This window comes from Mustelus asterias, chromosome 23, assembly GCF_964213995.1.
Source record: "Mustelus asterias chromosome 23, sMusAst1.hap1.1, whole genome shotgun sequence".
NCBI lineage: Eukaryota > Metazoa > Chordata > Chondrichthyes > Carcharhiniformes > Triakidae > Mustelus > Mustelus asterias.
In genome coordinates this window covers 15,003,546-15,021,259 of record NC_135823.1, presented here as the reverse complement: position 1 = coordinate 15,021,259, position 17,714 = coordinate 15,003,546, and the positions used below count along the sequence as shown (strand labels likewise).

The 17,714-nt window shown below is 44.4% G+C and overlaps 1 protein-coding gene across 15 annotated transcripts in view; it reads right to left on the bottom strand.

Annotated features, from left to right (window-relative positions):
* The window catches only part of LOC144510532 (inactive rhomboid protein 1-like), a 369,670-nt gene that overhangs the window by 174,799 nt on the left and 177,157 nt on the right, over window positions 1-17,714 (bottom strand). For 11 of the 15 annotated variants that reach the window (XM_078240037.1, XM_078240025.1, XM_078240027.1 and 8 more), the window contains one exon: window positions 952-1,099. The exons of the other annotated variants lie outside the window; for them this stretch is intronic. The gene's annotated coding sequence lies outside the window, so the exon portion shown is untranslated. The remainder of the gene's footprint in view (window positions 1-951; window positions 1,100-17,714) is intronic. 15 annotated transcript variants of the gene reach the window in all.

Genomic DNA, 17,714 nt, shown 5'->3' with positions numbered 1-17,714 from the left:
CTTGTACTCTATGCGCCTATTCATACAGCCCAGGATACTGAATGCCTTATATCACTCTCTCAACCTTCCTGCCACCTTCAACAACTTATTTACATATACAGCTCTCTGCTCCTGCACCCACTTTAGAATTGTACCCTTTCTTTCACATTGTCTCTTCATGTTCTTCCTGCCAAAATAAATGATCTCACATTTCTCAGAATTGAACTGTCACAAGTACGCTCATTCCACCAACTCGTCTATGTCTCTTTTAAAGTTTTACACTAACCTCCTCAATGTTTCTAAGTTTCCTATCACCCACTAACTTTGAAATTGTGGAAAAGAGCAGTGGCTGTTCTCCCCTTCCTCTCTCACACTGCACTCAAATTCCCCCACTCCCAACACTCAGGGACCATTCCATTGCTAAACTCCCAGTCTCGTCTGCCAGCCAGGTCGTGGGTTCACCCAGGGTCAAGCAGGTCATCAGCATAAATGATGCAAATATAGCCAATCCAATTCTCTGGACTCTCTCTTCAAAACACCTCTGTGGGACTCATAGTGCATCTCCACTCACCAAAAGCAGGGTAATCGAGTCTCATACAATACAAGAAACAGTCATTTCCACTGCATGTGACAATAATAAATCAAACCAAATCATACCCAGCTTAATGAAATGGCAGCAGCGTAACCCACTAAGAACATTCCCTTTATTACATGTATAAGAAACATTCCTTCTGCCTCCAAAAAACAATGACGTTTTTAAATGTTTTAAACAACAGAGCACACTTTTACATTTTCTACAATTACACTCTAACTGGTATTATTGGTTCTGATTTACTCAATGGAAAATGGACCAGCAAATCAGGTGAATCCAAGTCTTGGACTAATGCAATGGAATCACAGGAACAATACATTATTCTCAAAAGAGGAACAGTAAGTGGGAAGACAACAAATCCCGTCAGCACCTTTACTTACTGCGTGCAATGCTGCATAAAGGATAATGTTCGGAAGATGCCAGCTTCAATTGTTCATTTGGAACTACTGAAGTCCCTCAGAGGATGGAGGAAGTCTGACTGAGATAGTGGCCTGAAGCACGACAAAATGTCCTCCTCCAGAATGAGTCCTGTGGACCACGAGGAAATGAGATGTCATTGAGCTGACGCCGTGGGTGTGACAGTTAACAGGTTAAGATCTTTTGCAATATTTTGTGCATAATTCTTTCACTTCCCGAAAAGATTTCTGACCTAAACGTATTTTTGTCTGTGAAGCATGCTAATGCCAAAAACATTTGTGCAATTAATGTATCATGTGAAAGCCAACACATCCAGTTAATGATTTTCTGTGTAACGCTGCACTTTCATTTCTCTATGAAAAAATGATACAGGCTCTCGATTTGACTCCATGGAGTTCTGGACTGTTATAAAGAACTGTATATTGTTACGAATGCTGGACTTTATAAGATGGCTACGTGTTAAACTTTCTCCTTTAATAAAAATTAAAGTGGAATGGTTTGAAGAGGGGGATATGACTTCCTACTAAATCCGACTTCCCACGAACCCATGTGACCTGCTCGCTGCAGAAACTCAAACTGAGATGTAAATTTTAACACCCCAACACAAAGGAGGCAGCTGGGTTTGCTGTACAGAGACCGCATGCAATCCACATCCACACACACGCAGACCTGGACAATATCCAGGCTTGGGCTGACAAGTAACACTCGTGACACATTGGTGCCAAACAATGACCGTCACCAACAAGAGAGGATCTAACTGTGGTAGCGTGACTCCTTTATGAGGCGTGTTTGTGGGTCACATGACCCTTCTGGGACCTATCAGTAGGAAGCGCGTGAACCATTGCCTATTAGGTGTTAGGGAGCAGGTCCTGGAAGGAGAGAACTTTCAGTGAGAGCCCAGGACTAGACTAGTACCTGTACTGAGTTTGTTTGTATATAGTTTATCTTTCCTTCAATAAATCATCATGATTCAAGGCTTCCTTGTTGTGAAACCTCGCGCTACAATACAAATCGTCTCCCCATTTCATTCAATGGCATTACCGTCGCTGAATCCCCCACTATCAACATCCTGGGGTTACCACTGACCAGAAACTGAATTGGACTAACCATATAAATACTGTGGCTAAAGAGCAGGTCAGAGGCTTGGAATTCCACTGAGTGTCACTCACCTCCTGACTCCCCAAAGCCTGTCCACCATCTACATCACACAAGTTAGGATTGCAATGGAATACTCTCCGCTTGACTGCGGTACTTACAACGTTCAAGAAGCTCAACACCTTCCAGGGCAAAGCAGCCCACTTGATTTATACCCCATTCACCAACTGAAACGCGAACTCCCCACTCCCAGCAATGCACAGTGGCAGCAGTGTATAACATCTACAAGATGCACTGTAGCAATTCACCAAGGCTCCTTCGACAGAATCTTTCAAACACACAATCTCTACCACCTCGCAGGACAAGGGCAGCAGACGCATGGGAGCGCCATCTCCAATGATTTTGCCTTCAAGCCGGACTTGGAAATATATCACATTCCTTCACTGTCGCTGGGTAAAAATCCTGGAAGTCCCTCCCTAGCAGCACTATGGATGTACATACACCACACAGATTGCAGCAATTCAAGAAGGCAGCTCACCATCACCTTCCCAAGAGTGATTAGGGATGGACAATAAATACTGGCCTCACCAGCTATGCCCACTCCCCTGAAAGGTATAAACTCTCAGACACTCAGTCAGACAGAGATTTGGGGCAGACGACCCATGACAGGTGCTGCTATTTGAGGAAGGCGACAGGTGCTGGTGTGCAGAAGGAAAGGATAGAGTGCTGGTGAGGGTGGATTCCCTGTTCAAAGATAGGAGGCTTGTGGACAGTTAAAGACCAAGGGACCACCAGAGGGTGCCTTGCTACTGGAAGTCCATTGGACAGTGTTCAGAAGATTGAGTGAAGGAGACTTTGTTTAACAGGGCACAGGAAGATTCGCTCTGGTGAGGTAAGGAGAACAGCTCCTGTTAAAATTGGGACTTTATAAACAAGACTAAATTTCTGCTGGTGGTGTGCTGTTATAAGTGTTACAGTGGTTAGTTCTGCTGCCTCACAGCGCCAGGGACCCAGGTTCAATTCTGGCCTTGGGTCACTGTCTGTGTAGAGATTGCACATTCCCCCCCCCGCCCCCGTGTCTGCGTGGGTTTCCTCCGGGTGCTCTGGTTTTCTCCCACCAAAAGATGTGCAGATTAGGTGGATTGGCCATGCTAAATTGCCCCTTAGTGTCTTAAAATGTATAGGTTAGATGGAAGCCATGGTAAATGCATGGGATGATGTGGAGATGCCGGCGTTGGACTGGGGTAAACACAGTAAGAGTTTTAACAACACCAGGTTAAAGTCCAACAGGTTTATTTGGTAGCAAATACATTTGCTACCAAATAAACCTGTTGGACTTTAACCTGGTGTTGTTAAAACTCTTAAATGCATGGGATTACAGGGATAGGGCAGAGAGGGTGGGATACTCTATCAGAGAGTCGGTGTGGATCCGATGGGCTGATTGGCTCTCTTTCTACATTGTGGAGATTCTATGTTATTTTCTATATTTCTATGTAAACTTCAAAAGGTCGCGAATGTAGCCTAATCCATCACGCAAACCAGCCTCCCATCCATTGACTCTGTCTACACTTCCCACTGCCTCGGGAAAGCAGCCAGCAAATCAGGACCCCACGCACCCCGGACATTCTCTCTTTCACCTTCTTCCGTTGGGAAAAAGATACAAAAGTCTGAGGTCACGACCAACCGATTCAAGAACAGCTTCTTCCCTGCTGCCATCAGACTTTTGAATGGACCTACCTCACACTAAGTTGATCTTTCTCTACACCCTAGCTATGACACTACATTCTGCGCTCTCTCCTTTCCTTCTCTATGAAAGGTATGCTTTGTCTGTGTAGTGTGCAAGAAACAATACTTTTCACTGTGTACTTTTACACGTGACAATAATACATCAAATTAAAAACAGTGGGTCTTTGGTTCGGAAGTTAAGAAGAAATATCATTTCTGTGATTTAGTGTGTTAGTTGCCAACAAAGTAACATTGAGTCAATGTTTGATTTTAGTTTGTTACAGGAAACGTTTTAAAATGTGAAACCGTGTGTGATCCTTTGCTTCGGGCATTTGGAAATTCACATCTCTTGTTAAAGGCTGCAGGGATCTTAATGTAGGGAGTGTTTATTTCGCTCCAGGCCTGTTGTGTTTGTAATATTTTCTGTTTCTGTTTCAAATAGGAATCCCATCCACTCACAGAATCATAGTATCTTTACAGAGCAGAACGAGGCCATTCAGCCCATCGAGCCTGCACCGACCACAATCCCACTCAGGCCCTATCCCCATAATCCCATGCATTTACCCTAGCTAGTCCCCCTGACACTAAGGGGCAATTTAGCCTGGCCAATCCAGCTAATCCACACATCTTTGGACTGTGGGAGGAAACCGGAGCACCCGGAGGAAACCGACGCAGACAGTGTGCAAGCTCCACACAGATGGTGACCCAAGCTGGGAATCAATCCCGGGTCCCTGACGCGGTGGGACAGCAGTGCTAACTACTGTGCCGCCATGCCGCATTCGGAAGAAACAAACTCTCAAACCTGCTGTGGTTACCAGCTTTCAGCAGGGTTCCGAATGGTGGCTGCTGGGAGATGCTGTCTGGACAGTGACACTTTTTGTCCAATAATTTACAACTCAAATTCTGAAAAAAATTCCTATTTGATTGCACCATCTTTCATTCACAAAATATTAACCACTGAAAATATGGTTACTTCAACAGACGGTAGCACAGTGGTTAGCACTGCTGTTTCACAGCTCCAGGGTCCCGGGTTCGATTCCCGGCTCGGGTCACTGTCTGTGTGGAGTTTGCACATCTCCTCGTGTCTGCGTGGGTTTCCTCCGGGTGCTCCGGTTTCCTCCCACAGTCCAAAGATGTGCGGGTTAGGTTGATTGGCCAGGTTAAAAAATTGTCCCTTGGAGTCCTGGGATGCGTAGGTTAGAGGGATTAGCGGGTAAAATATGTGGGGGTGGGGCCTGGGTGGGATTGTGGTCGGTGAAGACTCGATGGGCCGAATGGCCTCCTTCTGCACTGTAGGGTTTCTATGTTTCTAGATGCTGAACCATGCCAGCATTGCAAACAGGAAAAATAAGCGTAACGTACTTCCCCATCTGCCATGTGGTTTATTAAAACTAAATATAACTTTCTCCCAGTGCAGGAATAACCTTGACTCACATTTTGCAAACTTCCCTTGGAACCAGAAAAACACATTTGAGCATAATTTCATAGTCTGCTGCAATCTTAGACTGCGTTCTGATACAAGGTTTCCTTGACCATTTTGTCTGCGAGTTCCACAGACAGAAGTTCCAGTGAAAAAAATATGAACGACCTACAATTTCCATTCATACTGGATCCAGCAAGTGTGATAAGTCTTCGGAGGCAGACGTCCCTTCACCAGTATTCCTCTATTTACAATTCCAACAGCAGTACATAGGGGCAGCACGGTAGCACAGTGGTTAGCACTGCTGCCTCACAGCACCAGGGACCCCGGGTTCGATTCCCGGCTTGGGTCACTGTCTGTGTGGAGTTTGCACGTTCTCCCGGTGTCTGCGTGGGTTTCCTCCAGGTGCTCCTGTTTCCTCCCATAGTCTGAAAGACGTGCTGGTTAGGTGCACTGGCCCGAACAGACGACGGACTGTAACTTCATTGCAGTGTTAATGTAAGCCTTATTTGTGACTAATAAATAAACTTTAGCTTTAACAGAGTGCTATCAGTCAGCAGTCTACCTTCGGGAGTGCCAGAGGAACTGACACTCCGTTAAATACAAGGAAAAGACTCCCTGATTGGCCCACCAATTGGATCCTTAATCAGGGAGCTCATATTCCAAAAGGCCAACCTCAATGGCCTGATTGAAGTCATTACAGCAAAAATTTCAGGGACAAACCTCCTCTCCATGAAAAAAAAGACATCAACAACTGGAGACTGCAATGCATCATCTGCGATCTGTTATCCATTAGTTTTACCTGTCTCTATCAATTAATATTCCTTGTAATCATTTGCTCTCTGATATCTTTAACCTATTATTTGTGGTTTGTTAAAGCTTTAGAGGAACAACCATTGACCTGAGCAGGAAAACAGACAGAGTGATGGATTCAATCATTAACAAAATGAACAGCCGACAAACTAATCTGCGATTCAAAATGCTTCCACCTACTAGTTAGGGCTGCCAAAACTGGTTGGCTACATTCCCCGGAGGTTTCTTCACATGACCTCCAAACTCCAGTGTCCCCCTTTCCCCGCACTCCCTTCGCTGATTACTCACCATGTTCATACTCGCAGTGTTCTGCTTACCCACACCACAGGAAACAAACACATTCTTTGTTACCCAATTTGATGATTCTGAAGTCTCAGTTGAACAGCCCATCTTCCCATTACTAATACACAAGCGTTGAAAAAATCTGAAGAGCAATTCTTTCAACAGTCGCTTGCTAGCCAAGAGCGGCACGGCGGCACAGTGGTTAGCACTGCTGCCTCACAGCGTCAGGAACCCGGGTTCAATTCCCGGCTTGGGTCACTGTCTGTGTGGAGTTTGTGTGGGTTTGCTCCGGTTTCCTCCCACAGTCCAAAAATGTGCAGGTTAGGTTGATTGGCCATGCTAAATTATCCCTTAGTGTGTCAGGGGGCTTAGGAGGGTTACAGGCTGATAGGACCTGGGTGAGACTGTTGTCTGTGCAGGCTCGAGGGGCCAAATGGCCTCCTTCAGCACTGTATGATTCAAATGTTACTGAAAAGAGACATGTTACTGAAGCTTTTCATCTAACACTCATCAGGACAAACACAAGAATACCAAATTTCCAACAAACACCAGCATTTCGCCACATTACCAGAAGGATGTTGATGCATTGGAAAGGGTCCAGAAGAGATTTACCAGGATGTTGCCTGGTTTGGAGAATATAGACTATGAAGAAAGGTTGAACAAACTTGGATTCTTTTTCATTGGAGCGTCGGAGGATGAGGGGGGACCTGATAGAGATTTACAAGATTATGACAGGCTTGGATGGAGTGGATAGTCAGAGTCTTTTTCCCAGGGTTGAAGGGTCAATTACTCCAAGGCATAGGTTGAAAGTGAGACAGGGGGAAAGTGTAAAAGAGATGTAAGGGCCAAGTTTTTCACACAGAGGTGGTGAATGCCTGGAATATGCTGCCGGAGGAGGTTGTGGAAGCAGATTCTATAACAACGTTCAAGAGGCATCTGGATAGATACATAAATAGGCAGGGAAAAGGGGGATATGGACCGCGTAGAGGCAAGAAAATATTAGATTAGTGAGGTATGTGTGTCGGCACAGACTTGGTGGGCTGAAGGGCCTGTTCCTGTGCTGTATTGTTCTTTATTCTTTATACTACAGGAGAAAGGGGAGCTGATTGGTTGGCAAGTTGCCTCAATTGGTTGAGATGTTGCCATAGATAAAGCAACAGGGATCTATAGGCTCCCCAAGCTGTTCTGATGGCCTTTTCCACTTAAGAGTGGGCCTTAATCAACAAGCCACTGCATACTTCAAAACAAGCAAAAGCTTCATTTAAATTAGGGTCTATGGTCGTATCAGCACAACACAATTTTGAAGCATGTACTATCTATCTACAATGTGTTTAAAGTTTATTTCATTAGTGTCACAAGTAAGCTTACATTAACACTGCAATGAAGTTACTGTGAAAATCCCCTAGTCGCCACACTCCGGCACCTGTTCGGGTACACTGAGGGAGAATTTAGCATGGCCAATGCACCTATGGGAGGAAACCGAAGCACCCAGAGGAAACCCCACTGACACGGGGAGAACGTGCAAACCCCGGATAGGCAGTGACCCAAGTCGGGAATCGAACCTGGGTCCCTGGCACTGTGAGGCAGCAGTGCTAACCACTGTGCCACCCATGCCTCCTTCTGCACTGGAGGGATTTTATGGATTCTATGCACTCCAGGTTTCAAGTTTTGCAAAGTTTTTTAAGAAACAAAACTTTGTATTTGACAGCTAATATTAATTTTCTAAGCAACAAACAGTTTGGTTCTACAAACCTCTCTTGTACAATCAACAAGTTACCTCATTTTGCTGCTGAATGGAAGCTCAACTGTACACAAAATATCAAAGGAGAAATTCAGGAGCACCCATTCCCACACAGGGAGTGAGAAGCATGGACAACTGAGCCTCAGACCTCATTGGACTGAAGAGGTCTTACTGGGTTTAGAGGGGAGAGATAGGGTCCTTAGAGGTTGAGATATTGTGGTATCAGACTGTCAAGGGATTGGGAGGCAGGAGACTTGGGGGAAGGGGGAGGCACTGCTAAGGCCTGAATGTCAAAGACCAAGAATGTTGGGTCTGACAACCGCTGGGGTGCTGATAACTTGTCCTTTGGGCTGATTTTCACTGGATTCCCTGGGGGAAAAAACAACGTTCCAATGGAAATTCGAAGCTGGTATTAAGCCTCCATTTGCATATGCAAACTATCCAATGTCTGCTTCAGTCATGGGTGTAAGGTGCCTCTTTGTTTTTCTTCACCTGACATGGTGGCAATGTACGTCAGTCAGCAGGTTTCTTGCCCGCCGTTTTGCAGACTCAGGGGTTCATGTAGCACATGGAGAACAGACACAGCCTGACCCAATTTCACCCCATCGCATCATTTGGTACTTTATTCTCCACTCCTAACAGTTCTTCCGCTCCGTTATTTTTCCATTAACTTTTTGCCATAAATAACTAACTGCAGAAGTCTCTTTTTTTTTGAAGCCAAACAGCTGTTACCAAGTGGCTTCCAGCTATAGAGAAGCTAGCAAATTCTCTCGGGATTCTCTTACGACCATTTCCTGTACTTTTCCTCGAGTTCAACAGCAGAAAATGATTTATTGCTCCCTTTAAAAAACAGCAAGCCGCTTTTCCATTTAAGTCAGGAACAAGGGATTTGCAGACAGAGGGAGGGAATTTCATGAATGGCTAACCCCGAGAAGTTCCGTTCGGCAACTTGTTAGTAACAGACTCTTATGTAAATAGGGACTAACCTCTTCTACAAAATAACACGGATCATGAGTTTGGATTATTTCAGAAAAAAACTTAAATAGGAACATACTGTGGTGTTTAAATACTGAAGACCAATTACATAAGACCATAAGAAATTGGAATAGGAGGAGGCCATTCAGCCCCTCGAGCCTGCTCTGTTGTTCAATCGGATCATGGTTGATCCAATATTCCTCATGCCCACTTTCCTTCCCATTCCCCGTAACCCTTGATTCCCTGACTGATCAAAAATCTATCTATCTCAGCCTTAACAATATACAAGGACTCTGCCCCCCACAGCTTTGTCACTACAATAACTGCACTTATTTGGGCCTATTCAATAGGGTTTAAACAATGCTACCTGTTCTGGATTTTACCTGACAACGGCTCAGATGTTAAAGGTTATAAGAGAGAGTTGAAATAGTTTTACTCGAGCGGTGGTGCACAAGATTCATACCCAATACCTCGAGCATCAGTGTTGATATTGGATAGACTGTTGGGCTCTAAGCACCAGGGAGGTGTTAGGAATATCAGATATTTTTTTTAAACAGTTATACTTTCAACTGTCTATTTAATTCCAGGATAGAATGAAATGAGGATAGCTAATCAGCATTTCTACCTGGATACCTGTAGAGAGAGAAATCACTACCGTTCACCATGCAAAATTCAGGTTGGATCTCACACTTGGATTGAAGAAGCCAATGTGATCAGTGTGTAAATGAGGCTGGCAGATTTGCCTAACTTTGATGAGAGGGAGGGAATCTCCAGTGTTACCCACACCATGGAAGTCAATTAAATGATTTGAAATCTGGCTGGAAAAGGAAAAAGGATCTAAGAATCACTTTGGCCTTGTTCCTGGAGAACGGACTGTCTACTTAAAGGACAGAATAAAGAGTAACCACAGAAGGAGATTTCAGCCATTTTGAAAGTTAAATGGGGGGCAGTAGTTGCCTCCTGAAATAGTGTTTAGTCACTGTTGGGTCTGTATGTAATTGTAAATTTGTAAAAGTTTAAATCTTGTCACGTGATCTTCAGTCATTTGGGGGAAGTTTGAATTTATTTTTAAAAGTTATCAGGCACCCTAACAACAAACAGCACAATCCACAGATTTGGCACACCCCACAATCACTGCATTTTTCTCAAAATTCCTGACATTATCATTACGTCTCTTTGATGATTTTTGCTGAATCATACTCAGCAAGTTTTCCTTCCAATTTATTACAATATCAAGCAGCAATGGTGAATTCGACATCTTTATATCATGGACAACACACACACACACAACAAGTGAGGAAATCAGGCACATGAGAAGCACTTTGGAGAGAGAGAGAAATTGGAACATGAGCAGCGACTGGGAAAACTGAAGGTAGCAGAGTAAGAGGGAGACAAAAGGATAACCTTGGATTCTCTTAGCTAACAAGAAGCTACCTGCCTCTGCCTTACAAATATTCAGTCACCCCGTTTCTACCACCTTCTGAGACAGAGGGTGGGATTTTCCCATCCCGCCCGCCAAAGGAATCATAGCGGTGGGACACGGACTATGCAAAGGTCTGTTGATTGGGGTGGGGGGGTGGAATTTTCTGGCCTTAGGACAAGCACGGCTGGAAACCCTCACCCAGAGAGTTCCAAAGTCACACAACCCTCAGGAGAAAAATTCTCCTCATCTCTGTCCTAAAAAGACAACCCCTAATTTGCCCCCTACTTGTGGACACCCCCAGAGGAGGAAACATCCTTTCCACATTCATCTTGTTAATGCCCTTCAGTACCTTATAGATTTAAAGCAAATCACCCCTCACTTTTCTAATCTCCAGTGGAAAGAAGCCCAGTCTGTCTAACCTTTCCTCATAAGACAACCCGCTCATTCAGGTATTAATTTAGTAAACCTCCTCTGAACCGCCTCTGACGCACTTGCATCCTTTCTTAAATAAGGAGATGAAAACTGCATGAGTATTCAAGATGTGGTCTCACCCAATACCCTGCATAACAGAAGCATAATATTCTTACTTTTATGTTCAATTCATCTTGTAATAAAATATAGCATTCCATTAGCCTTCTTGATTACATGCTGCACCTGCATACTAACCTTTTGAGACACATGCATGAGAACACAGTGATCCCTCTGCACCTTGGAATTCTGCAGTCTCCTTTGCTTAAGCAATACTCTGCCTTTTTATTCTTCTTGCCAAAATGAACAGCTTCACATTTTCACACATTACACTCCATCTGCCAGATGTTTGTCCATTCACTGAACCAGTCTATATCCTTCTGCAAACTCCTTCACAACATACTTTCCTGCCTATCATTGTATCATCTGCTAATTTAGCTATCATGCCTTCACTCCCCTCATCTAATGAATTGACGTAAATTGCAAAGTTTTGAGGTCCCAGCACACTCCCCTTCAGGACTTCATTCATCACATCCTGCCAATCAGAAAAAGACCCATTTATGCATACTATGCATACTGCCAGCCAACCAAACCTCAATCCAGGCTAATATGTCATCCCTAATGCTTCCAGGTTTTGCAATAACCTTTGACATGGCACCTTACCAAATGCCTCCTGGAAATCCGTGTACAGTATGGGGAGAATTCGCCCATTCTAAGTGCGATGCCGGTCAGCTCTGGTGTGACTGCCCAGCCAGTAAGAAGACTGGGATCCCGCGCCAGATTCAACACTTGAAAGCTCATTCGCTATGCACAGGGGGGTTCCCCTTCGGTTCTCCTGGCAGGCTGGCAGCTGTTTCATCCACCTACCCTCAGTTGTCGAGTTTGAAGGTCCAGGTGCCACATTTAAACGCCAGTCCAGCACACTCGTATCACTCTCTCTAGCCCACCTGTCCTCACCAGATCGTCAGCAATCCAGAGGCCAATAGCCCCTACGGCAACACACAACAACCACCCTCATCCCGAAAGGCCTTTATAGCCCCTATGAAAACTTAGTGCTAACTCATGCCAGCCCCAGATGCCCACTCGCCCCCATTGACCTTACGCCCTCCATGTCAACTAACACAGTATCAATGATGGGCGAACCTCAGGAGCCATGCTGAAAGGAAATAATATAAACTACCTGTTGCAGAATTTAAACTCATTCATGAAAATCAATCCAATAGATTTAAATTCCTTCAAATCACTTATAAAAACAAACATTTCATAGAAGTAGTTAATCACTTATGAAAACAAGCATGTGCACTTGCAGCCTGAGAAAGGTTTTACAACCATTTGGAGCCATCAATCAAACTGTGAACTTACAGAGACCCCTGCTATGATAATGCGAGGTTGCAAAATCAGTTTTACTGCACAAATCCTATTATGGTAGCCCTCAGGCTTATGCCAACAGATAGCTAATGAAATTGCAAGCAGCCACAGCAGCCTGTTTCTTCCCTCCAAAAAAAACCTAAAAGGCTTGAGTGTTTAAATTATTTGACAGTTCCATTGAGCTTGTCCAATTTTAATGCACACTCATGTCCAATGATCCCAAAGGACACCTTGACCTCTCCCAAAGGGGCACCTGGACCTGTCCAAATAAGTTGGGTAGCTTTAGACTTTTTCCTCAAATGTTTTAGACACCCCAGTAAGGCAGCTGCACTTTTGAACGTTCAGATGCCTCCATGAACCAGGGAATGCCCAAACCCCTATTCCCCCAATGGCAAAAATGGCAGATGCTGCGTTCGGGACTTCCAGAATAGAAGTTCCACTTCCATTTCGGCTAAAGCGTGGAGACCATGCGGCTTTGTGAAAATTTAGGCCAGAGTCTTGGGAATTAATAATGGACAACAAAAAAATTGCGGAAAAATGAACTGGGATTTTGGGTTTGCCTTTAATGTGAAAGACATCAAAAACTTCCCAAAGATATTTGGAACTCAAGAGGTGAACGCGAGGGAGGAACTTAAAACAATCCCCATGACCAAGGAAAAAATACTGGGATAACTATTAGGACTAAAGGCTGACAGGTTCGCAAGACCAGGCCTGTAATTTCAGGACTGAAAGAAGTAGCGGCAGAGACATTGGTAATAATCTATCAAAATCCCTTCAATTCTGGTCTCAGAGAATCGGAAAATAAATATTGCAACACCATTCTTCAAGAATGGAGGGAGACAGAAAGCAGGAAACTATTGGCCAGTTCGCCTAACATCGGTCATAGGGAAAGTTCTAGAATCCATTATCGGGGAGGCTATTTCAGGACACTTAGAAAATCAAGATCGGATCTGGCAGAGTCAACTTGGCTTTGTGAAATGGAAATTGTGTTTAACTAATTCCTTAGAATTCTTTGAGGAAGTAACCAGCAAGGTTGATAAAAGAGAACATTGTTAAATGTGGTTTTACTTGGAATTCCAAGTAAAGCACATCTAATGTTTGTTAAGATGCAGCATCAAAGGTCATGTAGTGGTTAACGCGTTAGCAGAAATGGAGGGTGAGCTAGCTCGTGAGTAGGGACAATGGGACTTACACAGGTTGGCAAGGTGCAACTAGTCGAGCGTGACAGGGATCGGCGCTGAAGCTTCAACTACCTACAATCTAGCTCAATGACTTAGATGAAGGGACAACATGGTAACCAAATTTACCAATGACACCAAGAAAGGTAGAAGTTGACAAGAGGAGATAAAAAGTCCACAACGGGACAGAGAGAGACAGGTTAAGTGAGTGAGCAAAAAAATGTGGCAGATGGAGAATAATATAGGAAAATGCGAACTTGTCCACCTAGGCAGGAAGGATAGGAAATCAGCTAATTATTAACCGGTTTCCAGTCCGAAAATTTTCCATCCACCACCACCCTCTGTCTTCGATCAGATAGCCAGTTACCTATCCAATCGGCCAACTTTCCCTCTATCCCACACCTCCTCACTTTCATCATAAGCCGACCATGGGGGACCTTATCAAACGCCTTACTAAAATCCATGTATATGACATCAACTGCCCTACCTTCATCAACACACTTAGTTACCTCCTCAAAAAATTCAATCAAATTTGTGAGGCACGACTTGCCCTTCACGAATCCGTGCTGACTATCCCGGATTAATCCGCATCTTTCTAAATGGTCATAAATCCCATCCCTTAGGACCTTTTCCATCAATTTACCAACCACCAAAGTAAGACTAACCGGTCTATAATTACCAGGGTCATTTCTATTCCCTTTCTTAAACAGAGGAACAACATTTGTCACTCTCCAGTCCTCTGGCACCATCCCTGTGGACAGTGAGGACCCAAAGATCAAAGCCAAAGGCTCTGCAATCTCATCCCTTGCCTCCCAAAGAATCCTAGGATATATTTCATCAGGCCCTGGGGACTTATCGACCTTCAGTTTATTCAAAACTGCCAGTACATCCTCCCTCCGAACATCTATTTCCTCCAGCCTATTAGCCTGTAACACCTTCTCTTCCTCAAAAACATGGCCCCTCTCCTCGGTGAACACTGAAGAAAAGTATTCATTCATCACCTCGCCTATCTCTACTGACTCCATACACAAGTTCCCACTACTGTCCTGTATTAGCATGTAGTGAAAGTATAGTTTGAATCTATAGTATTTCCATTACATCTTGCTGATGACAAATTGATTTGGATGGCAACAATCTCTCCCTCACGATCAGAGTTGACTATTTTAACAGACAGAAAACCTCCTGCTCTGTCTTGTGGATTCCCATAGCAAAATAAGGCAGTAACAGAAGAGCTGAAGTAAAAGGAGAGAAGTTGTTAAGTCTGCATTGTCCTATCAGGATATATAGCAGTTACTGCACAGAGTTCAAAGAGATTAGAAACTCCTGTTTGGGATCAATTTCAGGCCCATTGTGCTGTAACTATTTGGGCACCTGCTTTAACACATGTAGTAAGCATATGGTTTTTGTCAGTCAACCAAAGGAAGCAGGAAAGGGAAGTAAACTGAAAAGATGTTGTGTTTATTGTCATTAAATGGGTTAAGCTATGAGAACTGTTTCTCTCTAGTGGGCACCAACCATCTGTACCTGACACTTTACTTTATAGTTTGCTGCAACAGCCACGGGGGAACATTTCTTTTGAACAAATTAAAGAATACACATGCATTCAGCTCCCCCTGTGAAAGAGTACAATGGAGAAGCAGAAAACTGACTTTGGCCCAGTTATTTACTTGGAGCTGGGCAGAAAGTAGGAGAGGAACTTTCCACTGGGAATTCCAGATGTGAAGCTTTTCCACATGTTCTCCTGAATTTAGCAGAAAGGAGTCTTTTGCCGCCACACAGATTGACCGGCTGGCTGCCTGCTGGGTGGGAAAGCGGCCAGGACACAGATGTCAGTTAGAAATACCATCATTGAGGGGAGCAGTGGGAGGGAGCGCGGGTGGGGGGGGGAGGTGGTCAGAGTTAGACATTTTGGGGTGTGGTAAATTTCCTCCTCAGTTTGAATTATTGCAAAAACTACTTTTTTGAGCATATCTGAAAAATAACACTGATTTTGTTGATCCACGAATGTCCCCATAATGTGCAGGTCATGGGACTTGGGTTTCGCTGGCTGGCCAGCATCTATTGCCCATCCCTAGTTGCCCGAGTCAACCACATTGCTGTGGCTCTGGAGTTACATGTAGGCCAGACCAGGTAAGGATGGCAGACTTCCTTCCCTAAGGCACATTAGTGAACCAGATGGGTTTTTCTGACAATCGACAAATGTTTCATAGTCATCAGCAGATTAATAATTCCAGATATTTTTACCGAATTTAAATTCCACCATCTACTGTGGTGGTATTTGAATCCAGGGCCCCAGAACATTAGCTGAGTTTCTGGATTAATAGTCTAGCGATAATGCCACTGGGCCATTGCCTCCCCATGTGGATGTGTATTGCCACTCTGTCATTGTCGCTGGCTTAAAATTTGAAACTCACTACCTATCAGCACAGTGGGGTCTACCTTCACCGCATGGACTCCAGTGTTTAAGACAATGACTTGTGGGTGGCACGGTGGCATAGTGGGTGACACGGTGGCACAGTGGGTAGCGCTGCTGCCTCACAATGCCTGGGACCTGGGTTCAATTTTGGCCTCTGGTCACTGTCTGTGTGGAGTTTGTATGTTCTCCCCATGTCTACATGGATTTCCTCCGGGTGCTCCGATTCCATCCCACGGTCCAAAGATGTGCGGGTGAGGTTGATTGGCCTTGTCAAATTGCCCCTTAATTTCAGGAGGACTAGCAGGGCAAACACATGGGGTTACAGGGATGGGGCCTGGGTGGGATTGTGGTCGGTGCAGGCTCAATGGGCCAAATGGCCTTCTTCTGCACTGTAGGGATTCTATGAACCTGTGCCAGTGCTGTCAGTAGCAACTAAACTCTCCTTCTGAGGGTATCTCCTTCCTGCCTCAAAACACTGTCAGCAGCAAAGATAAGCATCAGAAAAGGCCAACAGCCGGATTGGTGAAAATTATGAATGTGACCTTAAATTTGGTCTTGATTTCACAAGAGCTCTTCATGCCCAGTTACACCCCAACTCTGGAGAAACCGCACACATACAAACCTTGCGCAAAAACAGTTGTTCCGTGCTGCTAAATCTATCCTGCAGCACAAAGGACAGCAAGGGGAACGAGGCTATATTAACTTTTACTGAAGAATTTAATGGAAATGAGCAAAAACTTTAAAGGTTAGCACAGTCCATATCACCAGTAGGATTTAACTTCAACTGGAATGAAGTTGCAAAGGGAATGCAAGAACAGGAGAAGGACCTTTATCCCTCAACTCTGTTCCGGCATTCATTGAGATCATGGCTGATTGGGGACCCAACTCCCTTTTCATCACACCCCTCAAAACCTTTCACAATATCTATCCATCTTAAATTTAAGGTTAACATTGATCGAGCTTCAACTGCTATTGGTGGAAAAGTCCTGTGTGTGAAAAACGTTTTCCTGATTTTATTCCATACACGGCTTGGTGACACAGTGGTTAGCACAGCTGCCTCACAGTGCCAGGCACCCGGGTTCAATTCCCGGCTTGGGTCACTGTCTGTGCAGAGTCTGCACGTTCTCCCTGTGTCTGCTGGGTTTCCTCCGGGTGCTCCGATTTCCTCCCACACTCCAAAGATGTGCAGGTTAGGATGATTGGTCATGCTAAATTGCCCCTCGATGTCCAAAGATGTGTAGGTTAGGGGGATTATTGTAGTTACGAGGATAGGGCCTGGGGAAGATGCTCTTGTCAGACAGTCAGTGTAGACTCAACGGGCCAAATGGCATCCTTCTGCACTGTAGAGATTATATGACTCTATTCAATTTTTGGACTATGCTCCTTGATCCTGGACTCCCTAATCAGCGGAAATAACTTCTGATCATTATATCTGTTCTCTTTGATATCTTGATAACGTCAAGCAAATCATACATTAACTGTTTAATTTCCAGGGGAGGCAACCCTAGTTTCTTTAATCCTTCCTCATAATTTAATACTTGGAATCCTGGTACAATTGTCAAACTGACGCTGAAATTCCTCCCAAGGCCAGTTTTCCCTTCCTAAGGTGTGCTGCCCAGAACTGCTCACAGCACTGCAAGGTGTGGTCTAAGCAGACCTTTGTTTAGCTGAAGGATGACTTCTAGCCACTGGTATTCTAGTCTACTAGGTACGAAGGTCAGTATTTCATTAGCCTTTCATGATTATTTTCTATACCTGATCAAGACTATTTAATGAGCGAAGTAATAAGACCCCCCAAATCTCTCTGGTACTCCACTGTTTC